Source organism: Macaca fascicularis, chromosome 14 (genome assembly GCF_037993035.2).
Source record: "Macaca fascicularis isolate 582-1 chromosome 14, T2T-MFA8v1.1".
Taxonomy (NCBI): domain Eukaryota; kingdom Metazoa; phylum Chordata; class Mammalia; order Primates; family Cercopithecidae; genus Macaca; species Macaca fascicularis.
Genome location: NC_088388.1, coordinates 26,040,619 through 26,065,562, shown reverse-complemented (window position 1 = coordinate 26,065,562; position 24,944 = coordinate 26,040,619). Strand labels below are relative to the sequence as shown.

The window sequence follows — 24,944 nt, the reverse complement described above, 5'->3', positions numbered from 1 at the left end:
GGCAGCGCATCACTGGCTACCGAGGACTCTGGCTGGTGAAGTGACAGCGAAATAAATCCTGTGTCACATTGCCCTTAGAGAGCAGAGCCAGTTTGGCTGTCCATAGAATTATTTGTGTGACGGATAATATTATGTGCCAACTTCAGTGAGCTAATTGATGCCAGAGAGCTGGTAAAACATTGTGTCTGAGTGTGTCTGTGGAGGTGTTTCTGGAAGGGATTAGCATTTGATTCAGTAAACTGAGTAAAGAAGATTATCGTTAGCAATAGGGGTGGACATCACCCAATCTATTCAGGGGCTGAGTAAATAAAAAGGGGAAAGAAGAACAAATTTGGCCTTTGCTTGATGTGGGACATCCATCTTTTCCAACCATTGAACATTGGTGCTCCCGGTTCTCAAACCTTTGGACTTAGACTCAGTCTTATACCATTGCTTCTCCTCGCTCTCGGGCTTTCGAGTTTGAACTAAAATTATACCACTGGCTTCCTTAGGCCTCAAGCTTATAGATGGCAGATCGTGGGACTTCTCAGCCTTCTTAATTACATTAGCCAATTTCTCAAAATAAATGTCTTCCTATATACATCCTATTGGTTCTGTTTCTCTGGATAACCCTGATTCACACACTTGGGTTACACTCCCTTTCTCTCAGAATTGTATTTGTTCTTTTATCTTCTGCATTCCAGAGAAGAATAGCAACCACCTGCATCTATGCTGTTCAAAAAAATTCAAATTTCTTTCTCATATATTCTTATGTTACTTTTTCTTCAGTTTTATTAATTTAACTGAGATAGATCTTTTTTTTTTTTTTTTTTTTTTTTGAGATGGAGTCCTACTCTGTCACCTAGGCTGGAGTACAATGACACAATCTTGGCTCACTGCAACTTCTGCCTTCTGGATGCAAGCGATTCTCCTGCTTCAACCCCCTGAGTAGCTGGGGTTACAGGCTCCCACCACCATGCCCAGCTAATTTTTGTATTTTTAGTAGAGACACGGTTTCACCATGTTGGCCAGGCTGGTCTGGAACTCCTGACGTCAGGTGATCTGCCCACCTCAGCCTCCCAAAGTGCCGGGATTACAGGCATGAGCAACTGTGCCCGGTCTTACTGAGATATACCTTTTTTTTTTTTTTGAAATGGCTCGCTCTGTCACCCAGGCTGGAGTGCAGTGGCGCGATCCTGGCTCACTGCAACCTCCATCTCTCAAGTTCAAGAGATTCTCCTGCGTCAGCTTCCCGAGTAGCTGGGACTACAGGCATGTGCCACTATGCCTGGCTATTTTTTTGTATTTATAGTAGAGATGGGATTTCACCGTGTTAGCCAGGACGGTCTCCATCTCCTGACCTCATGATCCGCCCCCCTTGGCCTCCCAAAGTGCTGAGATTTACAGGTGTGAGCCACCGCACCCAGCCTGAGATATATCTTATGTGATTGTTTCTATCAGTTTCTCCCAGAACACAATGATTATTTTCAACTTAAGATGTAGGTCTTTGTGTTAGAAAAGCTTTATTTTATACTAGTTTTTTTTTTCTCTTCTATTTATTTTTTTCATCTTTGTCAGGAACAATGTTTATGTGGATGAATAGTCTTTTTTTATGATCAGGTAGCACACTTATCTAGCATATATCAGTGTTCCTTTCAATTTCATGTATATGTTGTCTTTTGGCTACATATCTATATATACGCACACGTTTATAAAAAAACATGTCTGTTATTTCTTTTTAATTTTTACTTTTACTATGGTTTTCATTCTTATAGCAGTTTTGTGTATCATTCTATTGTTCTCTGAGTTTTGATACCACACTTTTCACCTTTTTTTTCTTTCATTCTTTTCTTGAATGTTGATAATGTTTTAGCCCTTTTCAAAGATAGCTCATGTTGTCTACAATTTTTGAGACTATGGATAGTATTGTGATTGTGCCTTTCACTTGTTTTTTGCTTATGTTCCTTTTCTCATTGACAAATGTTTACGTTTTTGCAGATTTTATTCACGGGACTCATGAGTTCCTTAGTATTTGTTAATATTCATAAGAGGGACCAGCTGTTTGCTAAGGAATAATATAGGGAGTAAAAATACTGTGTCAGAAAACTTCACTTGGATTTGTTGTCTCAAATACCCTCTCACACAACATGTTATTTTCTTTACTCCACAGAAAAGAGCACATTTCTCTTTAGTCTTTCCTTTTAAGAGGTCAGTGTCATGGCAAAGCCCTCCATGTTTCAGATGCTATAGATTTCAATGTGGTTCTCACAGACTCTTCTTTTTTCTCCCCCTCTAACTCCTAAAGTAATCTTCAGCTAGGACGATCAGTTACATAGACAATAGAATTGTCTTGTTGGGACATTTTCACTGTCATCTCACCTCTCACCTGACATTCTGTGGTATTGAACTTTGTCTCTATGGGGACATTTCCCACCTTCCTAGTGGCTTCTTCACAGCCTTAGATTGCCTGCTTTAAATCAAAGCATCATTGAATATGCCTTTCAGGACAGTGACACTTACTTTGCAGGAAATCTGTATGCTGCCGGCCATGCAAGACACCAAGTGTAAGGTCTCAGCATGCTCCCCTGTCACAGACATTACAGTATTTGGCAGAGGTACGTCAAGGTTACTGGCTTAGAGCTATGGGACGTCCATTGCTTTGTAAAGTCCTGTATATCTCTCAAAGTTTTACTTATTTACTTTTCATTGTGGCGTTCCAAAGAAACAATGGAGTAAAAAAGACCTCACTTGATGATTATTAATGAGAAATTATTCTAAATATTTTCAAACAGAATAATATAACCCAAATAGGTATAAACCTATGAAAGAAAGACCTCTCATTTGTAAATTAAAAATAAAATTTTAAGTCCCTCAAATGACTAACGGACCCCCACCCCAGCCAAGAGCATTCCAAAATAAACCTGAAATTCTAGTTCAGGCCATGATGGGAAGCAGGGATTAGATATGCCTCATTGTACCCTTCTCCCTTTAGAATTCAGGCATGACATTCCAGCATCAACATTAAAACAGATCTTAAGACTGACAAAACAGAGTTTTTGTAGCAATAAGACACCAAATTCCAACCTGACTTCAGTATAGCGTCACATGACAGATAGCAGGCCCTGAGAGAAATTGAAGTATTTTACCCTAAAATATATTTATTTGCCATATTTTGAAATGACCCTGCAAAGCTGTCTCTTCCTGAGAAAATCCACATTCTCTAGAGAATCTCCTTCCCTTTCCAGGTCTTTTCCCTGATCCAGGAGAGAATTAACTAACAGCCTTGCACTTTTTAAGTTCGACAGGAAACATTTATAATCTATTCTCTCTGAAGCCTGCTACTTGGAGGCTTCGTCTCCATAATAAGAACCTTGTTCTCCAAATCCCTTATCTTAACCCAGACATTCCCTTCTCTTTATTCCAGGTCTTTATACAATAACTCTCTCAACCAATTGCCAATCAGAAAATCTTTGAATCCACCTATGACCTCGAAGCCCCCCTGCCCCCTATAACCTTGCTTCAAGTTGTCCCACCTTTCTGGACCAAACCAGTGTACATTTTACAAGTATTGATTGATGTCTTATGTCTCCCTGAAATTTATAAAACCAAGCTGTAGCCTGACCACCTGGGGCACATGTTCTCAGGACCCCTGCTGGTGTGGCACAGGTCACTTATCCTCATATTTGACTCTGAATAAATCTCTTCAAATGTTTTACAGAGTTTGACTCTTTTGTTGACAAATTCAATACACATTTCCTGGAGACCTACTGTGTTTTAGCCACTGGAGAGACGAAAATATATTAAGAAAAGAAATAAAAGGAGAGGCAGAGTTTGCAAAAGGCCAAGAAGGTCAGTTGGATAGGGACAGTCGCTCTGGAAAAGGCAAACAAGTTGTAAAAAAGAGAAGAATACAACGGTACCTACTGATAAACATAGTAACGTCTCTATTTCTTTCTATATTAAAGCCTATATTACCATATATGTCTCCAGTGGACCTTTTGCTTGATAGGACCCACCTAACATAATGGTTTAAAGGTCTTGAAGTCAAGAGGCAACAGTCTGGGCAATATGAGAAGAAGAGATAATGACCTTTCATCTGAGGCTGTTCCGAAGAAAAATTACTAGCCTTTTCCAAACTTTAGCACAAAGAGGAGCCCAGGGTAAACGTGGAGGCCAATTATGAGCAACTACTGCTTTCAGTTTTATATGTCATAAGAGAATATAGAGTAATTGCAAAAAATAATTTAAAAAAATTAACACTTATCAAGTACTTCTACTATGTATAGCCTTGTCCTAAGCACCTTACTCATGTAATATTCACGTCAGTCTTGTGGGGTCAACAGTCTATGGCCATTGTTTTACCGATAAGGAAACCGAGACACCAGAGCCTAATTAACTGTACTAATGGTACAGAATGAAAAACTGACAGTTGAGATTTAATCTCCCTTCTGAATAATTCCACAGCCTTCCCATTTTAGTCACCATGCACAGCAATCTCATGAAAGTTTTTCGTGGTTTAGAGCAACCATTGTTTAAGCCCAGTCAGTTCCCTGTGTTGTGGGTACATGCATCTCGGAGGAAATGTAAAGTGCCATGTAACTCATTCTCAACCCCACCCAAAAAATAGCCAGAAAGGAAACAGTTGCAGTATTTATATTGGGTAGAGTTTGTGGTTTGTTGATTGCTCCTATGCTCTGTGCTCATTCCTGTGCTTTAGAATGTGTCATACACTACTTGTGCACAGTCAATTATATCATATCTCTTGATTCACCTTGTCTCTAGGACTCAGCTCCCTGGCATAAAGCCTTTCTCCAGTCCTCTTTCCAATAGCAGTAGGAAGCTGGGTTGTACAAAGCTATTCCCCCCAAGTAAGCTTCTCTTCCTGGGTCTCTAAGTACCTTGTGTCAACATTAATATTTTTACACTATTTTCCCTGGAATTGTATCACAAGCCATACTCTTCTCACCTAGAAAAAGTGATAATTTCAGTTACTAAATCTTTTTACTCAAAAGTAATCGCAAACAGTCAAAATGAGTTGCTTTTTTGAATACTGGGACTTGGGGGAATGAAAGGAAATATTGGTAGGCTACAAATATAGGTAAATATAATTATAGCAGTGTGCAAAAGACAGGAGTTATTTATTTATGAGAGGGAGGGTAAATAAACCAAAAATTATCTTGTTTGGAAGAAAAATATTTTGGTAGAACAGATTAGGAGGTAGAACTTTGTCTTTCATTGTATAGGGAAAACCTCATCGTTTGGGTAATGAAAGAATATTTGTTAAAGAGTTAGTGGGTAGATTATTGCTATTAATAATAAGTCAATCCTTAAAGAGAAGAGTACAGGTTGCCTATAAGATATATAAACACACATACAGGCACACACAAGTTCATTTTTCCCTACAACAATCCATGATAGAGAGTGCTTCTTTCTTCATTTGTAAATTTCTATTTTTATAACCACTAATATAAAATCAGGAAATAAAAGTGTAAACATTTTATGTAATTTGCTGAAGATCTTATACCTATCGGTAGCGCAAGAAATCAAACCCAAGCAGCATCAGGATAATTTCAGAGTCCAGGTATGGAAATATGATATTATGTGACGTATTTTTTCTTTTTTTTCAGAGAAGGGTCTCACTCTATCATTAGAATGGTGCAGTTGTGCAATCATAGCTCACTGCAGCCTTGAACTCCTGGGTGCAACAGTCCTTGTGCCTCAGCTTCCCAAGTAGCTGGGACTACAGCCACCCTGCCCAATTAATTTTTGTTTGAAGTGTTTTGTAGAGTTGGGGGTCTCACTATGTTGCTGAGGCTGCTCTTAAAATCCTAGCTCAAGTAATCCTCCTGTCTTAACTTCTAAAATACTAGAATTACAGGCATGAGCCACTGCACCCAGCCAGTGACTTATAATATTTCAATATATACAAGTTAATCACTGTAGTAGCCACTCTCCAAAATGACTTTCAACCCCAGCTCCTCTCCAGGCTATCGGGCCTTCATCTTCTGACTGACAGTAATACCACTGGTTTCCTAAAATCTTCTTGATTGAACTGAGTCACACTATGGGCTTCCCTAGTTCCCCAGCTTGCAGATAGCCTATTATGGGATGTTTCAGCCTCCAACATTGCATAAGCCAATTCCCCCAATGAATTCCCTCTCATCCATCTATCTATCTATCTATATCATCATCATCATCTATCTATCTATCTATCTATCTTTATATCTATCTATCCACCTATCATCTATCTACTATTGGTTCTGTCTTCCTGGAGAACCCTGACTAATACAACAATAGATTATGGTAGCACTGAGGGTATGTTACTTCCCAGGTAGATAAAATCACAGAAATATTTCAGTTTCTGCCTTGGTCTCTTGGATTAATTGCTACGAGAGAGGCCAGTTGACATGTTGTGAAGATACTCAATTAACCCTGACAGGGGTGTCACATGAAGAGGAAACAACTTGTAATATCAACTTGACAATATTTTGTGTGAGGTACCTTGGGGATGGATCCTCCAACTTCAAACCATCAGATGCCTGCAGTTCCAGCTGAGATCTGATGCCAACCTCATGAAAGTCCTAGAATCATAACTGTCAAACCAAACTGCTCCTGAATTCCTGAAACTGTAAAAGATAATAAGAGCAACTGTGATTATTTTAAGCCACACATTTTGAAATAATATGTTAACTAGAAGTAGATACTTAACACAATCATAAATTTATTATATATTCATTAAAAATGATTTTGTTGACAATAAATGTATATTAAAATTTCCTTCAATTATTTTACATTTTCCCCACTGCCTGTTATTTCAGACTTTGAAACAATTAGAACATGCTTATAAAAGAAAATAAAACAACCTAGAATAAAGGTTCCATCATCAAGAGTATAACTGAATTTTTTTGGAATCTCAAGATCACTAAAATTTTAATGTCAAGAGTTTTGTTTGTTTGTTTGTTTAAGCTCACTTTATGAAGAGCAAATGAGCAGTCAGTCAACAGTACCATGTGTCAACCAAACCAGTGGCAATGGTATATTGTTTGATTTTTTGTGTTACAGAAACACAAAATAAAAATAACAGCAGGAGTGACCTCTGCACACTAAATTGAAGAAGTTCATGTTTCCATCCCTTGCTGTGTTTCCTTTGCGTGTCACCCTTGCCCCTCCAATAGGACTTTGAACACACTATTGCTAGTATTTTCTTATATCAGCTCCTAAGTTTGGCAACTGTATTATTTTCTTCTAGAAACATAGTAGAAACTTACCTGAAATGCAGTAGAAAATCAATAAATACTATTGAAACAATGAGTAAATAAATGAATAAACAAAGGAAATGCTTCTTTATAAAAATATTAAAAATAAAATTAAGCCTCTATGGTGGATTGCATTTTCCAATAAAACAGCTTCAATGATATTACATATCTCGTTTGCTCTTCTACCGTGGTGCCCTGCCCCTCACAAGAGGCAGAGTCTAAGTACCTTCCCCTTGGACCAGGACAGGTCCTTGTGATTGCCTTGTCTAACAGATTCTGGTGAATGTTATGTGAGCTCTTAAGTTGTGCCATAAAAAGAAGTTATGGCATTTTTCTCTTTCTTTTGGAAAATTCATCCTTGGTATCCAGCCACCAAACTATGAGAAAAGCTAAGGCCACCCAGAAAGATCATATATAAATGTTCTGGGCAATAGCCCCACTAAGGTTTCAGAGAACAACCAACATTAACTGCCAGATATTGGAATGAGAAAGCTTTGAAATGACACCAATCCCAGCTGTTTTACGACTGCAACTGCATAAGAAATCCTGAGAAGAAACCACTTAGTTGAGCCCAGTTAACCTCCCAAAATTACAATAATATGAGACAGGCTAAAATTATTTCATTCTCTGATATGTTTTTTGCATATAGCACTTTCCTCTCCAATAAGCCTTTGAATAATTATTCCTATTATTTTGTTACATAAGCAGCTAAATTGTGTCTTATTCTTCTATGGGGCTAACATGGCATCTGGATTACAATAAAAATTTAATAACTAATTAATGACTAAATAAGAAATGACTATATGAATAATAAAAATGAATGCTTCTTTGTATAAATACTAAAAAAAAAGGTTTTCAGTAGGTTATATTTTCCAAAATATTGTTATAATAAGTTTGGGATAGTTTGTTATGCAGAAATAACTGGAATAGCCTTCTTTTAGTCCCAATGTACATCCCCTCTTGAATCTCTTTTTAATGTTTGTATTGCTATTACTGTGAGATCATTCAAGAAAAAGGCAGCAGAAATCAGTCCCAGAATACTGCAGTGTATTTCCTGACATTGCCACTTTTTAGTTATGACAATCTGGACTTTACTTAACCTCTTAAAGTCAATATGTCATTATTTTAAAAACTTAACAAATATATTAATTGAACTACTCTTTACTCCAGAATATTCTGTGTACTTCAAGACAGGGTTTATTTGATTGATAGATAGATAGATAGATAGATAGATAGATAGATAGATAGATAGATAGATATAGAATTATTTGGCAACATTTAAACTCAAGATATATTTCAGGTAAATATCTAGGTTTCTGGCTTCTTTTAGATGAAAATGAGTAGAATGCTGTGTTCAGTTTGGTACAGCCTTGCTACTTACGGTCTCAAAATTCATGGCATACCTTCCTATATAGTTGACTGAGTTTATAGCCACTGTTCCAAATTGTTAAAGTTGTATTAGGCATTATTTTTATTCCAATGGGTATGTTCTTTTAACAGTTCTTACAAAAAGAGTTACTTATTTTTATTTTAGTTGGTTTTTCCAGATTTGGTATAAATGATCCTATTTAGCTTTGAATTCATTCATTCATTCATTCATTTAGTCATTCATTCAGGAAATATTTTTAGAGATTTTTATATGTATTAGACATTTGCTAGGTAGTCTTCTGAGTGTTACAACATCGCTTTGTAAATATTAGTTTGCTCCCCAAACACAAAGCCAGATAGTTAGGAGTTCATAGATAGGACAGAATCCTCAGGCACAAGACTGGTGTTGCTTCTAGCCTAAGACTTAGGACATTCCTGTGGTAGAAATCAGAATCGATTTACGTCACTGCTGTCTAAAAGAATATTCTGCAATGATAAAAGTATTTCAAATCTTTGTTGTTCAGTATCATAGCTATTAGTCACATGTGGCTAGTGAGATTGAGGACATCAGTATTTAATTTAATTTATTTTCAACTAACTTCAATTTAAATTTAAACAGTCACAAGTAGCCAGTGGCTACAGAATCATACAGCACAAATCTAAGCTTTATTGACTTCTTAATGAACTAACACGGAGGCAAATAGACAGTGATGTTATTGTCAGTGTCAGTGTTCTTTTGGAACCTGGATAGAATGTTAGAGAGGGAGAGCATTGATTAAAACAGTGAAAAGCATCACCGAGGAAATATTAGGCATTGAGAAATCATCAGTGAAAAACGAGACAACAAAGTCAACCATTCTTTTGTTAAAACGAGTTCTAGCCTATAGAGAGAATAAGGGAACATTAGAGTTAAAAGGGAGCCTCTAGGCATCATCTTGTTTAGCCTTACTTTCTAGGAGACAAAGCCCCAGCAAAGGCATCTTGACCAAGATCACAACTACTCAGCAGCAAAACCTGATCAGAAACACACACCTCCTGCTTCCTTACCCAGGGTTGTCACTATGAGTGTTTTCTGCAGTTTGCAAGCATAATCCAGATGCCTTGACCCAACTACAATTTGTCTATTTATTCATTAATTAAAACGGTGCGCCTAACACTTTTGAATAATATGATGCACTTTGGGCATCATATTTATTTGGAATATTTCACAAACTTCTGAAAAACGAGAATATAGGGTTCTGTATACGTATATGCCAATTTTTTCGTTAGAAAAATAATCTGAGCAAACTGAAGATATGGACAGTTCTGTCATACGCTAACTTCTCAGGTAAAGGCAGCTTTCAAAACACACTTCAACACAATCCCGGTGATGCTGTTACCGTGGAGACAGAAGCATCGGGAGAAGGTTTTAAGAGCAAGGTGCAGGAAGAGACACTCGGAGCCCTGTTTTACATGCAGAGCCATCATTTGACTCTCTTTTATGCAGCACTGCTGCAATTTTTGATCAAACAAGTGCAAAATGGTAACAGTCTTGACAACAGCTCCATATTAAAGGTCAGGCAGCTTTTGACTGTGTTTCTTGTCTTTTCCCTTTTCTTAATCAGAGGCTGTGAAAGAGCTGGAGAGGTTTCCCTTTGGATAGCTACAGAAAATACTGTAGGCATTAAGTGTGTGTTGATTTTAATCAAATACGATATTGGTGTCTTTCAGCTTTAACCCCTCAACCCTATTACAGCAGTGAATGGCACAATAAAATTAGGGACCTCCTTTTATGTTCGTTAGCATACATCAAAGATCTTGGGAAAGAGGGATGTTAGATAATGAATTCTTTTGTGTTATTAATGAACTTTATATGTAAACACCAATTCATTCAAGATTTTTTTTTTTAATCTAGAGAGAGCTCCATGAGAGAAATTATGAAGAACACATAAAAGTATTCTACTTTGTTTGAATTTTTTTAAAGTATCAATTTGTAATTTTGACTACTCCAGATCAAAAGAAATAACACTGACATACTCATCGTTGTATACCCTGGGCCTGGCACAATGTCTGGCACAGACAAGTCACCTCATAAATGTTTCCCCAATGACAGATTACTTAGATGCATATGCAGTTCCTATTTTCAGGGCATTTACAATCTTGGTAAGGAATATCTAAATCTGATTGTATCCTGCTTGATGATTTTTAAATGCGCTGCCTCTGAATGATTTATGAGTGAATGAATGAACTAGAAATCATCATTCAACTTATTCATGGATCCATTCATTTAGTGCCTAAACTCCAAAGCTGTATGTTCAACAAACTCCTTTTGGTTTCCCTGATGTTCAACCAAAGTTAGTAGTGTAAAATCTCCCCTGTAGAAAAAATGCAAATACATGGTAGCTCTAAGAGAAGAAATGAGACAAAGCCTAGGTTTTGAAATGCACAGCACCAAGAAAATGGTACTCAACTCATTTTTATTTCTTGCCCTGAGAAAGAATAGGCAGCTTAAATTTAGGTCTCCCAGGGCAACAGGGATATGAATTAACTCAGTACCACCTACTCAAGCTAATCTCTGCCATCAGAATCACGATGGCTTCTATGTAAGGATAATGCAATAAAAAGATGGCTCTGGGGCACAGTTATGATCTGCTTTATAATTCGAAAACCTCCATTTAAAGCAAATTTAACTCCTACTTGACTGTTGCAGTAGGTGCCATCTTCCAGGGACAGAGAAAATGTTGCATCTTTGCATAGTAATATTTCTTAGTCTTGATCCTAACAGAAACACAACCGTAAAGGAGAAGCTATTTTGGTTACCAAACATCTTTAAACTGGTCATCTCATGTGTTGGCACACTTCATAAATTTTGAAATTATGAAGACTATGTGCTTCTTGCCTTTTTAAGTCCAGATGAATTCGTTTCTTTTGAAAGTCTTTTAAAACTTCCCATCAGGTAGCGTGACTTTGGGTTATGGAAGACATTGTCTTGAATCAAACAACATGAACTTTTATATAATTGTGTATTTAATTGAAGTACATCTCATCATAGTACTTCAATTAAAACACTAATGCTGAAAATTTTATAAATTTATTTATACATACTTATTTATAATACATTTTTATCTGTTTATAAATATTGAAATAATTATATAGACACTGATGTTTACATTTATTTTTAGTTCACTGGAAAGACAGGAATAAATTTTCCTGTAAGTAATACGTTATAAATAAAACCAGAGTTTAAACTGCTCATTACCCACTTTCATTTTCTCCTCTGCCCCTTGCTTCCTGTAGATTTGAAAGAATGTGGATATGTAAATATTTACAAAAATATAAAAGATATATAGCCTTTTATTTTGTGTTTAGCTACAGTGTATTTTATATAAATATTTGTTTTTTAAAAAATATAGACGTAGTTGTGTGACTATACTATATCTTAGACATTTTCATATCCATAGCCATTGATGGGACTATGTGTTTTTTCGGTTTCTGACTATTACACAGTGTGCATGTGTTCAGAATGTCTTAAGCTATGTGGTGTAGTATATTTTGTTGATACATTTTAAGGTAGCACATCTTTCTTTATCCTTTCTTCTTTTCTCAAACAATTTCTATCAACAAGGGCTCTTGACTGAACACAACAGAAGCTGACTCTGGCTGTGTTGTAGGACTTTCTCCACAGTTCAGCTGAAAATGGGGTGCTTGTCACACAACCATGAAAGATTAGGCTTGCAGAAACTTTGAAGGGTGAGGCCAGGCACCGTGGCTCACGCCTGTAATCCCAGCATTTTGGGAGGCCGAGGTGGGCAGATCACGAGGTCAGGAGATCGAAACCACCCTGGCTAACACGGTGAAAACCCTGTCTCTACTAAAAATACTATATATAATATATATATATATTAGCCGGGCGCGGTGGCGGGCGCCTGTAGTCCCAGCTACTCGGGAGGCTGAGGCAGGAGAATGGCGTAAACCCGGGAGGTGGAGCTTGCGGTGAGCTGAGATTGCGCCACTGCACTCCAGCCTGAGCGACAGAGCGAGACTCCGTCTCAATAAAAAGAAAAAAAAATCTTTGAAGGGTGAGAAAAACTGAATTTATTGGGTGAAAAGAAACAAAAAAAAAAAAAAAAAAAAGAAGAAAAAAAAAAAGGGGGGCGGGGAACAGATTCTCAGAAAAGTGAGAGTCCTGCCATCAGGCTTCCTGCCTCACAGACTGAATCCCAGGTACCCCCCTGGATCAGGAGAGGCCAGGCTTCTACCCTCTGCAAATGGCACGAATTTCCAAGGTTCCACCCCAGTACACATTCCCCACTGAGGCAGGCCAGTGGGAGGTTTTGCGAGAAAGCGGTTTTTTTTTTTTTGGCTGTCTCAGCTGTTTGAGCAGAAGTATGTTTTTTAAACAGGTTACTGGAAGGTTCACAAAGTAATTGGAAGGCCTAGCATCTTCCTACTGCACTAAGTCTGTGCTTCCAAGAACAATGACCCAAACTGTACTGCAGAACTGGCCTTATAATGAACCCACAACCCCTGTTGTGCTTCCCTGATAAGTGTTAGAGGGAATCCTACTGTTAACTGCCTCTTCGCACTAAACTTGAACTTGCATTCACTGTGTATCTTCCAGGCTGCCACAATTTCCACTGAAAGAAAGAGGCTTCTGCTGTCACCTGAGCCTAGCGAGGGAAGGAGGAGACAGAGAAAAAGAAAGACAGGGAGACAGAAAGATTACAAGAGAGAGACATGGACTCTATAGTCTTTTATTTTGTGTTTCAGTAGAGTGTATTTTACATAAACACGCGTTTTTTTTTTCAAATATAGACTTGTCTGACTATACTATATTTTACACATTTTCATATCCATAGCCATTTAAGTAGTTTTAATAAATATCTCCTTAATTTAACATAAAAGTTCTTGAGCAAAAGAAAAAAAGTCTACTATTTAATATATCTCTATTGCTTCACATGTAACAACTATTTAATGAATATTTGCTAATTTATTTTCTAATCAAAGCCATCGTTACATTTAAAGTATTTAAGATCACAATTCACTGAAAAAAAAGTTACCCAAAGAAAAATATGCTAAAACCTCTTTATTTTTATTAGATTGTGGGATTCTGGTTAAACACAAAGCAGAATTTATCTTTTTACTAACACGGACAAGTATTCTGCGTAGGTATTAATTTAAGGGACTTCTAGATAGTTATATTTTTAAATTAGCTAAGAAAGAAGTTCATGTGTCTGTATTACATGTTACTTGTATTTGCTCTGTGGTCATCGTAAGTACTTCTTTTCACCTATTATTTAGTAAGAATCCTTACTATTTACAATATTTATCTTTTAACTCATTAATATGTCAGTTAAAATCATCTTCCCAGAAAATATCATCATGCAGGGTGTTTTAAAATAGAAGAGTTTACATCATTTAAATGCTTCACCCACAATCTTGTCCCAGCATAACAGTCTTCACAGGAGATGCCAAATGTACACTTCACAAAATCCTATGTACTTCAATTGTAGAATACATTTTATATGAAAGCTATACCAGTCAGGATGCGGATGGGGAGGAGGTAAGACAGTAGCTGGTGACAGACACAGAAAATTTAAAAGTAAATTCACAAGTAGGACTGGCTAGTTAAATTTATACTTCTAATTGAAGACACAGCTACAACAACAAATTGAAATATTGGTAATATCCTAATCTTACATCTTTAAGGGAGAGAACTTATTTCTTATTATTAAATGTTATAAAATTTTATTTATCTTAGAAAATATTATGAGTAATTTAAATAAGGATGAAAATATGTTCCAGGACCAAGAAGAGAAATGTACCCTCTCAGCCAATGTAATCCATTCAATAGCGAGGAGAATTGATATGCAGGTAATTGCAAGTCTATCTTAAAGTTCTCTTTCCTAAATAGACACTGTGACATTGAGGGACTATTAAAAGTCTAATTTTCACACATAGGTTTTTTTCCTTCCAAAGTGTCAATCTTAGGTCTGTTCTCAAGACATCACCATTTTAGAATCAAAAAATAGTGAATCCATACCAAAAAATATAACAAATCACTGTTACTTGTTTTAAAGATACAATTCTGTGTTGGTGATTATGAGTGTTTGTATGGTGGTTTTTACAGTTGTTGTTATCACTTAAAAACTCTCCTTGGGAAAACAGCATCTAAAAATGCACCATTTCATTTTCATAGAAGAGTGAAGGGACAGAATACACAACCACCTTTATAGCAAGCCATCATTGTTAGAACAAAGGAACACAGACTAACAGTGTAAATCAAAGAGCAGTAATGGAACAGGAATGCACAGCTTGGCAGGTTAAAAGCAATTAGTAAATAACAAAGGTGGCTTTGAAGGTATGAAGCTCACTTTTTGGCTCCGCTGGGTAATATCAGCTGTGGAGTCTTAGTCACGCTTTCAGCTAGAGATATTTATAGGCTGTAACACTGGCTTAATGCTGAGTATTCTCTTTTGTAGTACACTTACATTTTCTCTGATTAAAAAGTGGAAAAACTTCAAATGAAGACAAGCCATGGGCATGGCTATCTTTCAGTAATTTGAGAGCAACTATGCTGTCTTATATATTAACATGCTGCCAATGTCTATTTCAGTCTCTGGATAGAGTGAATCCTGAAAAAAAGTTTACTAAACAAATGCATAAATAAAACAAAAATAAACAAATGAACAAATGACCATGTGGGATGGAAAACCAGTCTGGTACCACCATTCAGGAATTTAATAACAGGCTTTCAACATTTTTAGATCTGTCCATTGGGTTATATCGTCACCCTTCATTCACCTACTGATTTCATTTCAATAACAATTCCTTGAGTGCCTGTTTGTCAGATATGCCAGATACTATCCTATATACCAGATGAATGGATACAAATTAATACAATAGTCCTTAAAGAGTTTTTAAACAATGTTTAAACTGTGATACAATATGATAATGACATAGGATTTTTCTCAGCCACTTTGCCAGAGTGGAGACATCCAGCTGGTGATGCCCCTTCCCAAGCCTTGCTTGGGCCCAAGCTTGCCACAGTATATGCCCCATCTATTTGGACCACTGGGCCATGTCTGTCTTGCACTCTGGTGCAGATCCCATGGCCACTGTGACTGCACACTCAGCCCCTGCCAGGAAGGGGTGTGTGAGCAAGCAAGTCAGGGTCCAGTCCGCCATTCCAAGTGCCACTGCTGCTTCCCGTCATGTGGGGCAGCTGCCTTCCACCTGCAGAGGATGGAGGGCCACAGTGTTACAGCCTCCTCTGTACCTGCATTGGTGGGTCCCTAGTTCTTGTCCCAAGTCCAAGAAGAATGAGGTTATGCAACAGTTGAAGGGTGAGGAGGTCAGATAATAATTTTATTGAGCTACGAAACATTTCTTAGTAGAAAGGGGATGTGAGAGTGGTTCCCTACGTGAAGTTGGGTGGTCTCTCTCTCTCTCAGTGTGGCTGAATCAGGGACTTTTAGGGGCTCAAAATGGGGAGAGTGTGCTGATTGGTTTGTGAATAAGCAAAAAAGTCTAAAACTAAGACACCACTCAAAGGTGAGCACGACAGTGAAAAAAATCAATTAGGGAAGTATAGATATATGTAAAATAGGTGAAGGGTGTGGATCAATCAGAAGAAAGTACACCAAATGGGAAGAGAGGGTCTTAATTCGGTCCATGGTTTTACCAAGGACTTGTAGCTAGACTTTAAACTGTCTTCAGCTTGAAGGTCAGGTTTCACTGTGGAACCACCCCTGTCTGCCTAGGATTTGTCTGCCTCCTGCTGCTATCATTCTCCCCTCTGAAGAGGTGCATCTAGCAGCTGTTAGGATAGGGACGATGACCCATCTTGAACTGCTTTCTGATGACAGGGCATGCTGTTTTGGGAAACAGTAGTCAGATCTCTCTCAGAGGCCTATCTAGGGGTCCCTGGTAAAAGGGAGCCATCATCTGAAGCTCTGATTGCATGACTGTTTAGAATGTGATGGACTGGAGGCAAGAAGAAAGAAACCAGGTTATTAGAAGACATATATCAAAATGAAACAAGGGGTAAGGACAGCTTAAAAATTCTGAGGTTGCTGACATGCCCAGATAACTGGTGGCTATAGTTGTGCCTGCTAAGATTTGGGTACATGGGGCTTGGCTTTGGTTAGCTCCTTCGGTCTTATTTTCCCCAAAAAGAAACCTCTGGGTTATGGGCACCCTATTTACCCCATCATCGAGCAGGGTTTTTAGCATAATTGCCCAGAACTAGAATATTGATCCCAATTTTTACAGTAATACCGTGACAAAGTTTAGCAGAAATTCCTGAGGGTGGTTCAGTGGATGGAATAACAAAATCAATCACATGAAGAAAGTTTGGCAGAGAAAGTTTTTTGTTTTTATTTGTTTTTTTAGTTATGTAAGTGTCCTGTATTGACATGTTTGTTCTAAATATTAAGAGTATTCTGCCTAGAAAACATGGAATCTGCAATGCCATGGAATCCTCAGAGGAAAAATGCCAGTAACAAACAAGTTCAGAGAACAATGAAAAATTTGAAACATTTATAAAATATCTATTTCTCTCATAACTATCCCCACCTCCACAGGACACACATGGAGAATTAGTGCAGGACCAATGAACAATATGATAGGGACAAATAGCAAAAGCTATTGGACAGAACTAAGCTGGGGGAAATTATTAGATTGCTAAAGGTTTTAAAGCTCATAAAGGTGTGCTTATGCGGTAGACGACCTTATCTGAGTCAAATAGAAAACGTGACTTACTGAGTTCCCCACTAGGTCATTCTATTTCCAGTTTGGTTTATCTGTCAGCACCTGGCTTTCACCCAACTAGAACCATTTTTTTTTAACCTGTGTAAGAAGGGGTTTCATAGTTTTTTTAAACCACAGAGAAGCATTCATTTTTGCTACAAGGAAGACTTTGTACTCTTTCATTTCCAGTGGTGACAAAAAACCTCATGTGATAGAATGTGTTGCCTGAGATGCCAATGTCACAAATTCCACATCTACGTTTGTCCTGTTGTGACTTTTTATAAGAGACAAATTTGGAAGTAAAATTCCAGTTTTTCATCTTTTCTATTGGGTAGTGAATATGTAATCCATATGGAAATGAAGAATTAACAGCCCTGAACCAACCAACTCAAAATCTCAGTGTACCGACTTCAAAAAGAATGCAGACTCAGAACTGACACTGTCTAATGTGCATGAAAAAAAAAAAAAATTGCAGCAGTGAGAAGGACAGCATAGTGTCCTTTCTGACCCTGGCCTGTGGAATCTTTTGGTGGTGTACACTCAACCAATTCCACTATTACACACCTGGTTTCAAGGCTTTTGTAGCTGTTGGAGAATCCGCTCATTCGTTACCACCAAATCCTCTCATCCGATCAGCACTGTGTTGCCTTAGAAGCTTGGCATCTACTGTTCAATTGTGAAAACACTAGACTGTGCACACCAATAGATTGTGCATATGCCCAACACACTTGTCTGTCTTCTTTCTCCCTATTCTTATCTTATCAAAATTGTTTTAAAATGCAGATTTAAAAACTCTATTGGGCCAATATTCAGAGGGCCATATGTTTCCCCTCTACCTAGTCTCTAGTGCTGGGTTCATGCTATTTTTATGTATTTTATGGAAAAGAACAGAAGAATGATAATGGGTGTTGGCATCTATAGCATGGTGATTTATAAACTGACCCATTTACATTTTGAAAAATAAAGATCCAGCTGCACATAGTGGCTCACACCTGTAATCCCAGCATTTTGGAAGGCCAAGGTGGGCGGATCACCTGAGGTCGGGAGTTCGAGACCACCCTGACCAACATGGAAAAACCCCATCTCTACTAAAAATACAAAATTAGTGGGGCATGGTGGTGGGCACCTGTAATCCCAGCTACTCAGGAGGCTGAGGCAGGAGAATCGCTTGAACCTGGGAGGCAGAGGTTGCGATAAGCCGAGATCGTGCCACTGTACTTCAGCCTGGGCAACGAGAGCGAAATTCCGTCTCAAAAAATAATGAATAAATAAATACATACATACATACATAAATAAAACAAAACAATAAATAAAGATCCATCTGTACTGACAAAACATCAGTCAGAACTTTTTAAGATAAAATTTCATTCCATTAATGTGTGTTCTTTATGCATTTTTACAAATTCCATTTAGGGCTTTAAAAATAACATAATTTTAACAAAGCATTCTTACAAAGAACAGACACGTTTAAGAGCATATTTCTACTACCTAGTCAATCAATCCCAATTTGTCTGTAACGTACATTTTTATATTGTTTGCTCTTTTAGGTGTGCAACTTTCAGGAAACACATGAGAATCAGAAACAAACAAAGTATAGACAAAGAGTAAAACCAACCTTCAAATGTTTAGGAAGCATGTTAATGCTAAAATGGACATTTCTTAGCATTCTTTCAGCATAACAATTTGGGGCATTCAGTCAAAGAAGAATACATTGTTTTCCCTTCCCTCCTAATCTTCACTGAATAAATTTGGCATGTGTATGTTCTTTTAGATGTTTTCATTGTCATGTTTGTTTTCAAAATAGAACGGAAAATATAGAAGTACTGTATTTTTTCATACAGTTATTCAGAGTACTTTTGTGGCCTAGTGAAGATTTGTGAAGAGTTGCTCCTCCCCTATCCCTGATTCAACTGCTTTCAAGTTTCTGTTCTGCTAGTGTTGATTTGTGCTTAAACAGGTAGTTATCCAGTACCCTGATATGTTCTCCTTAGAAATTCAAAAGCTGTCTTCAGGAAAAAGCTGATAAACTCATTTTTTTCTAAGGGTATAAACAACAAACAGTTCAAAGCACTATCCTATCAAGGGATATTTAAATTTTAATGATCACAATAATTCATTCAGACTGCATATTTCTAATGTTGCATTCACAGGCAATGTCAAATTGGTAAAGGGAATTTGCATACAGACTCTTGGGATGTGACTCATTTCAATTCTCCTGTGTGCTATTCTGTCTTCTAGGAAAGACAGTTCTGAGCATGTGTGTGGCCAGCACTATGAGTGTTAGGCATTCAATCTTCATGTTTTCTACAGACGTCACCTTAATCTTTTGGAAATAACTAGTGCTATGGGTTGAATTGTGTCTCCCTGCCACACCCCCCCCCAATCCCTCCACCTCCAACACACACAAAAGACATGTTTAAATTTCACCTCTAGTAACTCAGAATGTAACATTATTTTGAAATGGGGCCATTGCTGACAAAATTAGTTAAGGGAAGGTTATACCAGAGTAGGGCGGATCCTTCATCGAATATGATTGATATCCTTATAAGAAGAGGGAATGCGACATGAAGATGCACAGAAGGACACCCTGTGAAGACTGAGGCAGATTGGAGTAATGTATCTACAAGCCAAGGAGCCCCTGGGGATAACAGACACTGACAGAGGCAAGGAAGGATCATCCCCCAGAGGCTTCAGAGGAAGCACAAACCTGACAATAACTGGACTTTTAGACTTCTGGCTTCTAGAACTGTGAGACAATACATTTATTTTATTTCAAATCACCCAGCTTATGCTACTTTGTTATGGTAGTCCTAGGAAACTAATGCAGCTGTTGATTTCACCTTTCTGTTTCCCTTCCCTTCCCTTCCCTTCCCTTCCCTTCCCTTCCCTTCCCTTCCCTTCCCTTCCCTCCCCTCCCCTCCCCTCCCCTCCCCTTCCCTTCCCTCCCCTCCCTTCTCACCTCCCCTTCCCTCCCCTCCCCTCCCTTTCTTTCCCTTCCCTTCCCCTCCCTTCCTCTCTCTCTCTCTCTGTTTTTTTTCTTTCTTCCTTCTTTTTTTATTCCTTTATTTATTTTTGTCAACATTTATTTGAGTTTCTCATTGACAAAGACAAGGAAGGAGAACATGAGAAAACAAATAGAATCCCTTTTTCTTTCTACATGAAAACATCAGGAAACTTGCTCTAAGTCACATCTCCTCTGTGGACTTCAACTGTCTGTAAAAATATTTCAAAAATTTTAAGTTATAATTTTTATATATTTAAAAATGGTAGAATTATTTATTCAAATGACACAGTGCTCTCAGCATGTAAAATAGTCTTTGAAATTATCTTTCCGGTTTGAAGTAGAGAAGGGACTCCAAACCACACAATGTAGCCTCCTGTTATCATTTTCTATCCTAGGTGATACCAAATGTACCGTCACGGTTTCAGCTATTTTATTTGCATAACGTTTCCAATAATTGATTGGTATATAGTTAAAGACATCTAAAAGAAACTCTCTTAAGAGAAAAATAAAATATTGGTTATTACTTTTTAATGAACGTACCCAATTACGAGCACTGTAAGTATATGGCTATTTCAACTATGTAACTTCACAAGGAAGAATAAAAAAAAAAAAAGAATCCCTGTTTTTTAAGTACTAGGCCATTTGGAATAATAGCTAATCTTTCTGCTGAGGAACCAAGAGGGATCATCAAGTCATATATTTAATACTAAACAGAGAGGCTCTGTTTGTTTTGAGACAGGGTCTTGCTCTGTCACAAAGTTGGAGTGCAGTGGTGTGCCTATGGCTCACTGCAGCCTCGACCTCCCAGACTCAAGCAATGGTCCCACTTCAGCCTCCCAGGTAGCTGGGACCACGGGTGCATACCACCATGCATGGCTAATTTTTTTTATTTTTTATTTTTTGGCTTTTTTGTAGAGACAGGGTCTTGCCATGTTGCCCAGGCTGGTCTTGAAGTCCTGGGCTTAAAGCAATTTCCCCACCTCGGCCTCCCAAAGTGTGGGCATTACAGGCGTTAGCCACTGTGCCCAACCTGTATATGTTGAATGCTCTGAGTATCAGTGTATTCCAGATTCTCATTGAATCCTCTGAGATAGATATTATTCTCCCATTTGACAGAAGAAGTCACTGAGGCTGTAACTCAGATTCGATAGTATGTTCACAATCACCTAGAGAGGCAGAGAGCCAGGATCCAAAGCCAAGTCTGAACTTCACACATTGCTATACACTTCTCCCACAATGTACGAAAAGTAGAAATCTGATTTTGTGTCATTTACTTCCATCCCTCTTTTATTCTACTTTTTGTCAGTGTAAGTTCTCTCATAACTATGTTGGGTGAGATAAACCCAGGCAAGAGAGTAATTATGGCTCTTCTGAGACATTTGCAGGAAACACCAATAGTGGGTCACAGATGTAAATAATACAACAGGTGGGAGACACAACCACCTGTGTGGTCAGGTATGGCTGAAGAGATAATCAACTGTACTTTCTCCTTACTGCAAAAAGAGTTTTGTTTTCACCTCTAATCTATAAGGACAGGCATCATATTCAGAGCATATCACCAATGTGGTGCTAAAACAGCAAGCATTTCCTTCCCTCATTCCATACTTTCACATTCTATATAAAGTTATGCTCACATGGCACTGAAATAGACGTTTTTATGTTCTACAAAAATACCACTGCAACATGGCAAAAATGCCATAACTTGAAATAGATTATCTTCTAAGATTAACTTTGCCGAAAGAACAAATTTTTCCCCCACATTCATTCTGTAATCTTTGAGTCCTAGAAAAACTGACACTAATTCCCCACTCCTCTATAAATTCTGAGGTACCCTTACTTTGACTGTCTTTTTTAGGAAAGATGTTGACCATGTGAATTCAAAGCAAACCACTTTCTAGCTATGTAAATTTAGAGTATTTACTTAAATCCTCTAAATCTCAATTCCATATCTGTAAAATAGGAATAATAACTTTTAAGTGACAGGATCATTGAAAGGATGAAATACTTCGTGTAGTGCTTAGATTTTAAAATGCACTTATTGCATACTGGGTCTTACTGCTGCTTCAATTAAACATTAATTGAACATCTACTATATACTTGCATTATGCTAATACTGGGGAACAAAGATTATTAAGGTATTCCCAAGTCACAGAGACCTAACATTATAATGGGAAGGATAAACAGATGAACAGCAAACCATAATGCATTCTGATAACTCCAAAAATATCACTCCTTTGGGAGCTCAGAGGAAGAAGTGACTGACTGCTAGGAAGGATAGGGGCATGAGGCCTGGGAGTGAGGTGGAGGAAGATTAGACATGGATTTATAGACAAAGTAAGAACTGCAGAGAGTCTTGAAGATCTCAAGAACTGTGTTTCCTGAAAGGAGAAAAGGGGATGAGACATAGAAGTTGAAACATCACAGTATTTGGGAATAGTGATGAATAAGCCTGCAAAGCAGTTTAAAATGATCATAGATCTTTTATGGCACTCTTTAGGCCTAGCCTTGATTTATTCACATAAGTTTTTAAGGAAAGAAAGAAAATGGTAAGGCATAGATAGAATAAGTATTCAACTTGTTGAAAAAGCAAAACAGCCTGGCCAACATGGCGAAACTCCGACTGTACTAAAAATACAACAAAAATAGCTGGGCGTGGTGGCAGGCGCCTGTAGTCCCAGCTACTTGGGAGGCTGAGGGAGGAGAATTACTTGAACCCGGGAGGCGGAGGTTGCAGCGAGCCAAGGTCACATCACTGCACTCCAGCATGGGTGATAGAGTGAGACTCCGTCTTAAAAAAAAAAAAAAAAAAGGAAAAACAAAACAGGCTTACAGGTTTAATGACCTATGTTATTCCAGCAGTTTAAGGGTCTAGCAATCACCAGAAATAGTGAGCAGTCTGGATTCCAATACATATGTCAAGTGTTCATTTTTGAATGAGCATGGTATAATTTTAAATCATAGGTAATTAAGCCATGTCCTCAGCCTATGGAAATAGATAACAATGAACATTTCAAGGAGTTTCTTTGCCATCTGCAGAGACTGAAGATATATTGACGATTATCAAGTGAGTTGTCACATTTCAAAATTACTCATGGAAATGTTCCTAATTACCTGTCTTAGTGTGCTGCAAATAACAGGCTTACTAAATTAGTAATGCTTAGCATGGTTTAACTAATAGCCTTGACATCTAATTCTCTTATAACACGCAGGTGCAACAGAAAAAGAGAGATTCTTCACCTTAAAACAATGGCAGTCCGCAGCCTTAGCACTTTGTTCACAAAGGACATACTCTTCTAGCTAAGCTTCTTACATGATAAAATGATAAAGCTGACTCCTCTGTGAAAGTCTATCCTGAAATGTCTTTGGAAACAAGTAACATATCAATGTTCCTCATAATTCAGATTTGAGGTTTTGGCTGCAGAAAAGTTAGAAAAGAAATTTTGCCTTGTCATTCAATTAAGAATTGCCATTCATTTATTTTATAAGTTGGCAAATTAGCATCCCAAATATCCAATCTTGAAATAGGAAAGCAGAATGAGTAGGCCTTAGAAAGGATTTTCAGTTTAGATTACTTTTCTAGGCAAGTTGTGACATAGCAGAAAAGAACAGCCTTTCTGGCCAGGCGCGGTGGCTCAAGCCTGTAATCCCAACATTTTGGGAGGCCGAGACGGGCGGATCATGAGGTCAGGAGATCGAGACTATCCTGGCTAATACGGTGAAACCCCGTCTCTACTAAAAATACAAAAAACTAGCCCGGCGAGGTGGCGGGCGCCTGTAGTCCCAGCTGCTCGGGAGGCTGAGGCAGGAGAATGGCGTAAACCCGGGAGGCGGAGCTTGCAGTGAGCTAAGATCCGGCCACTGCACTCCAGCCTGGGCGGCAGAGCGAGACTCCGTCTCAAAAAAAAAAAAAAAAAAAAAAAAAAACCAGCCTTTCTGGTCTTCTTTCAACATTTTCTCTGTGATGTGAGCCCTGTCACCTGTGTTTTCAGACTTCAGTTTTCAAATCTCTAAAATAGGGGGCAATATTTTCTAGCTAACTATTTTATTATCAGAATTAAATAACACTAGCCAGGTGTGGTGGCTCACACCTGTAATCCCAGTGACCTGGCAGGCTGAGGAGGGAGAACTGCTTGCAGTCAGGAGTTGAAGATTAGCCTGGGAAACAAAGCGAGACTCCATCACTACAAAATTTTTTTAAAAAATTAGTCACGCATGGAGGATCTCACCTGCAGTCCCAGCGAGACTGAGGTGGGAAAATCACTTGTGTCTAAGAGTTCAAGGGTACAGTGAGTCATGATCATGCTAGTGCGTTCCAGCCTGGGTGACAGAGGGAGAAAAAAATAAAACAAAAATAAACCTCCCCAAATAAAAAACAAACAACAAAAAAACACACAGAATTAAATAACATTATATGAAATAACTATACATTTTCAAGTGCTGTAATATTACTATCTCTATAATTAGGTAAAAACATTACCAATAATGGCTTTATATTTGTCTCATGTCTCTTCCTCAATTTCTTCTACTAATGTACATTTATTGTATAATACATTATATCTAGTATGTTATATATGTTAATGTTATACATATATTATACCCATATTAAC

At 37.9% G+C, this 24,944-nt stretch overlaps 1 long non-coding RNA gene across 1 annotated transcript in view; it reads right to left on the bottom strand.

Moving 5' to 3' along the window:
• Positions 1-24,944, bottom strand: part of LOC123568777 (uncharacterized) — a 486,926-nt gene that overhangs the window by 194,695 nt on the left and 267,287 nt on the right. Inside the window, exon 3 of the long non-coding RNA XR_010581240.2 lies at positions 6,481-6,605. This is a non-coding gene — a long non-coding RNA (uncharacterized lncRNA). The remainder of the gene's footprint in view (positions 1-6,480; positions 6,606-24,944) is intronic.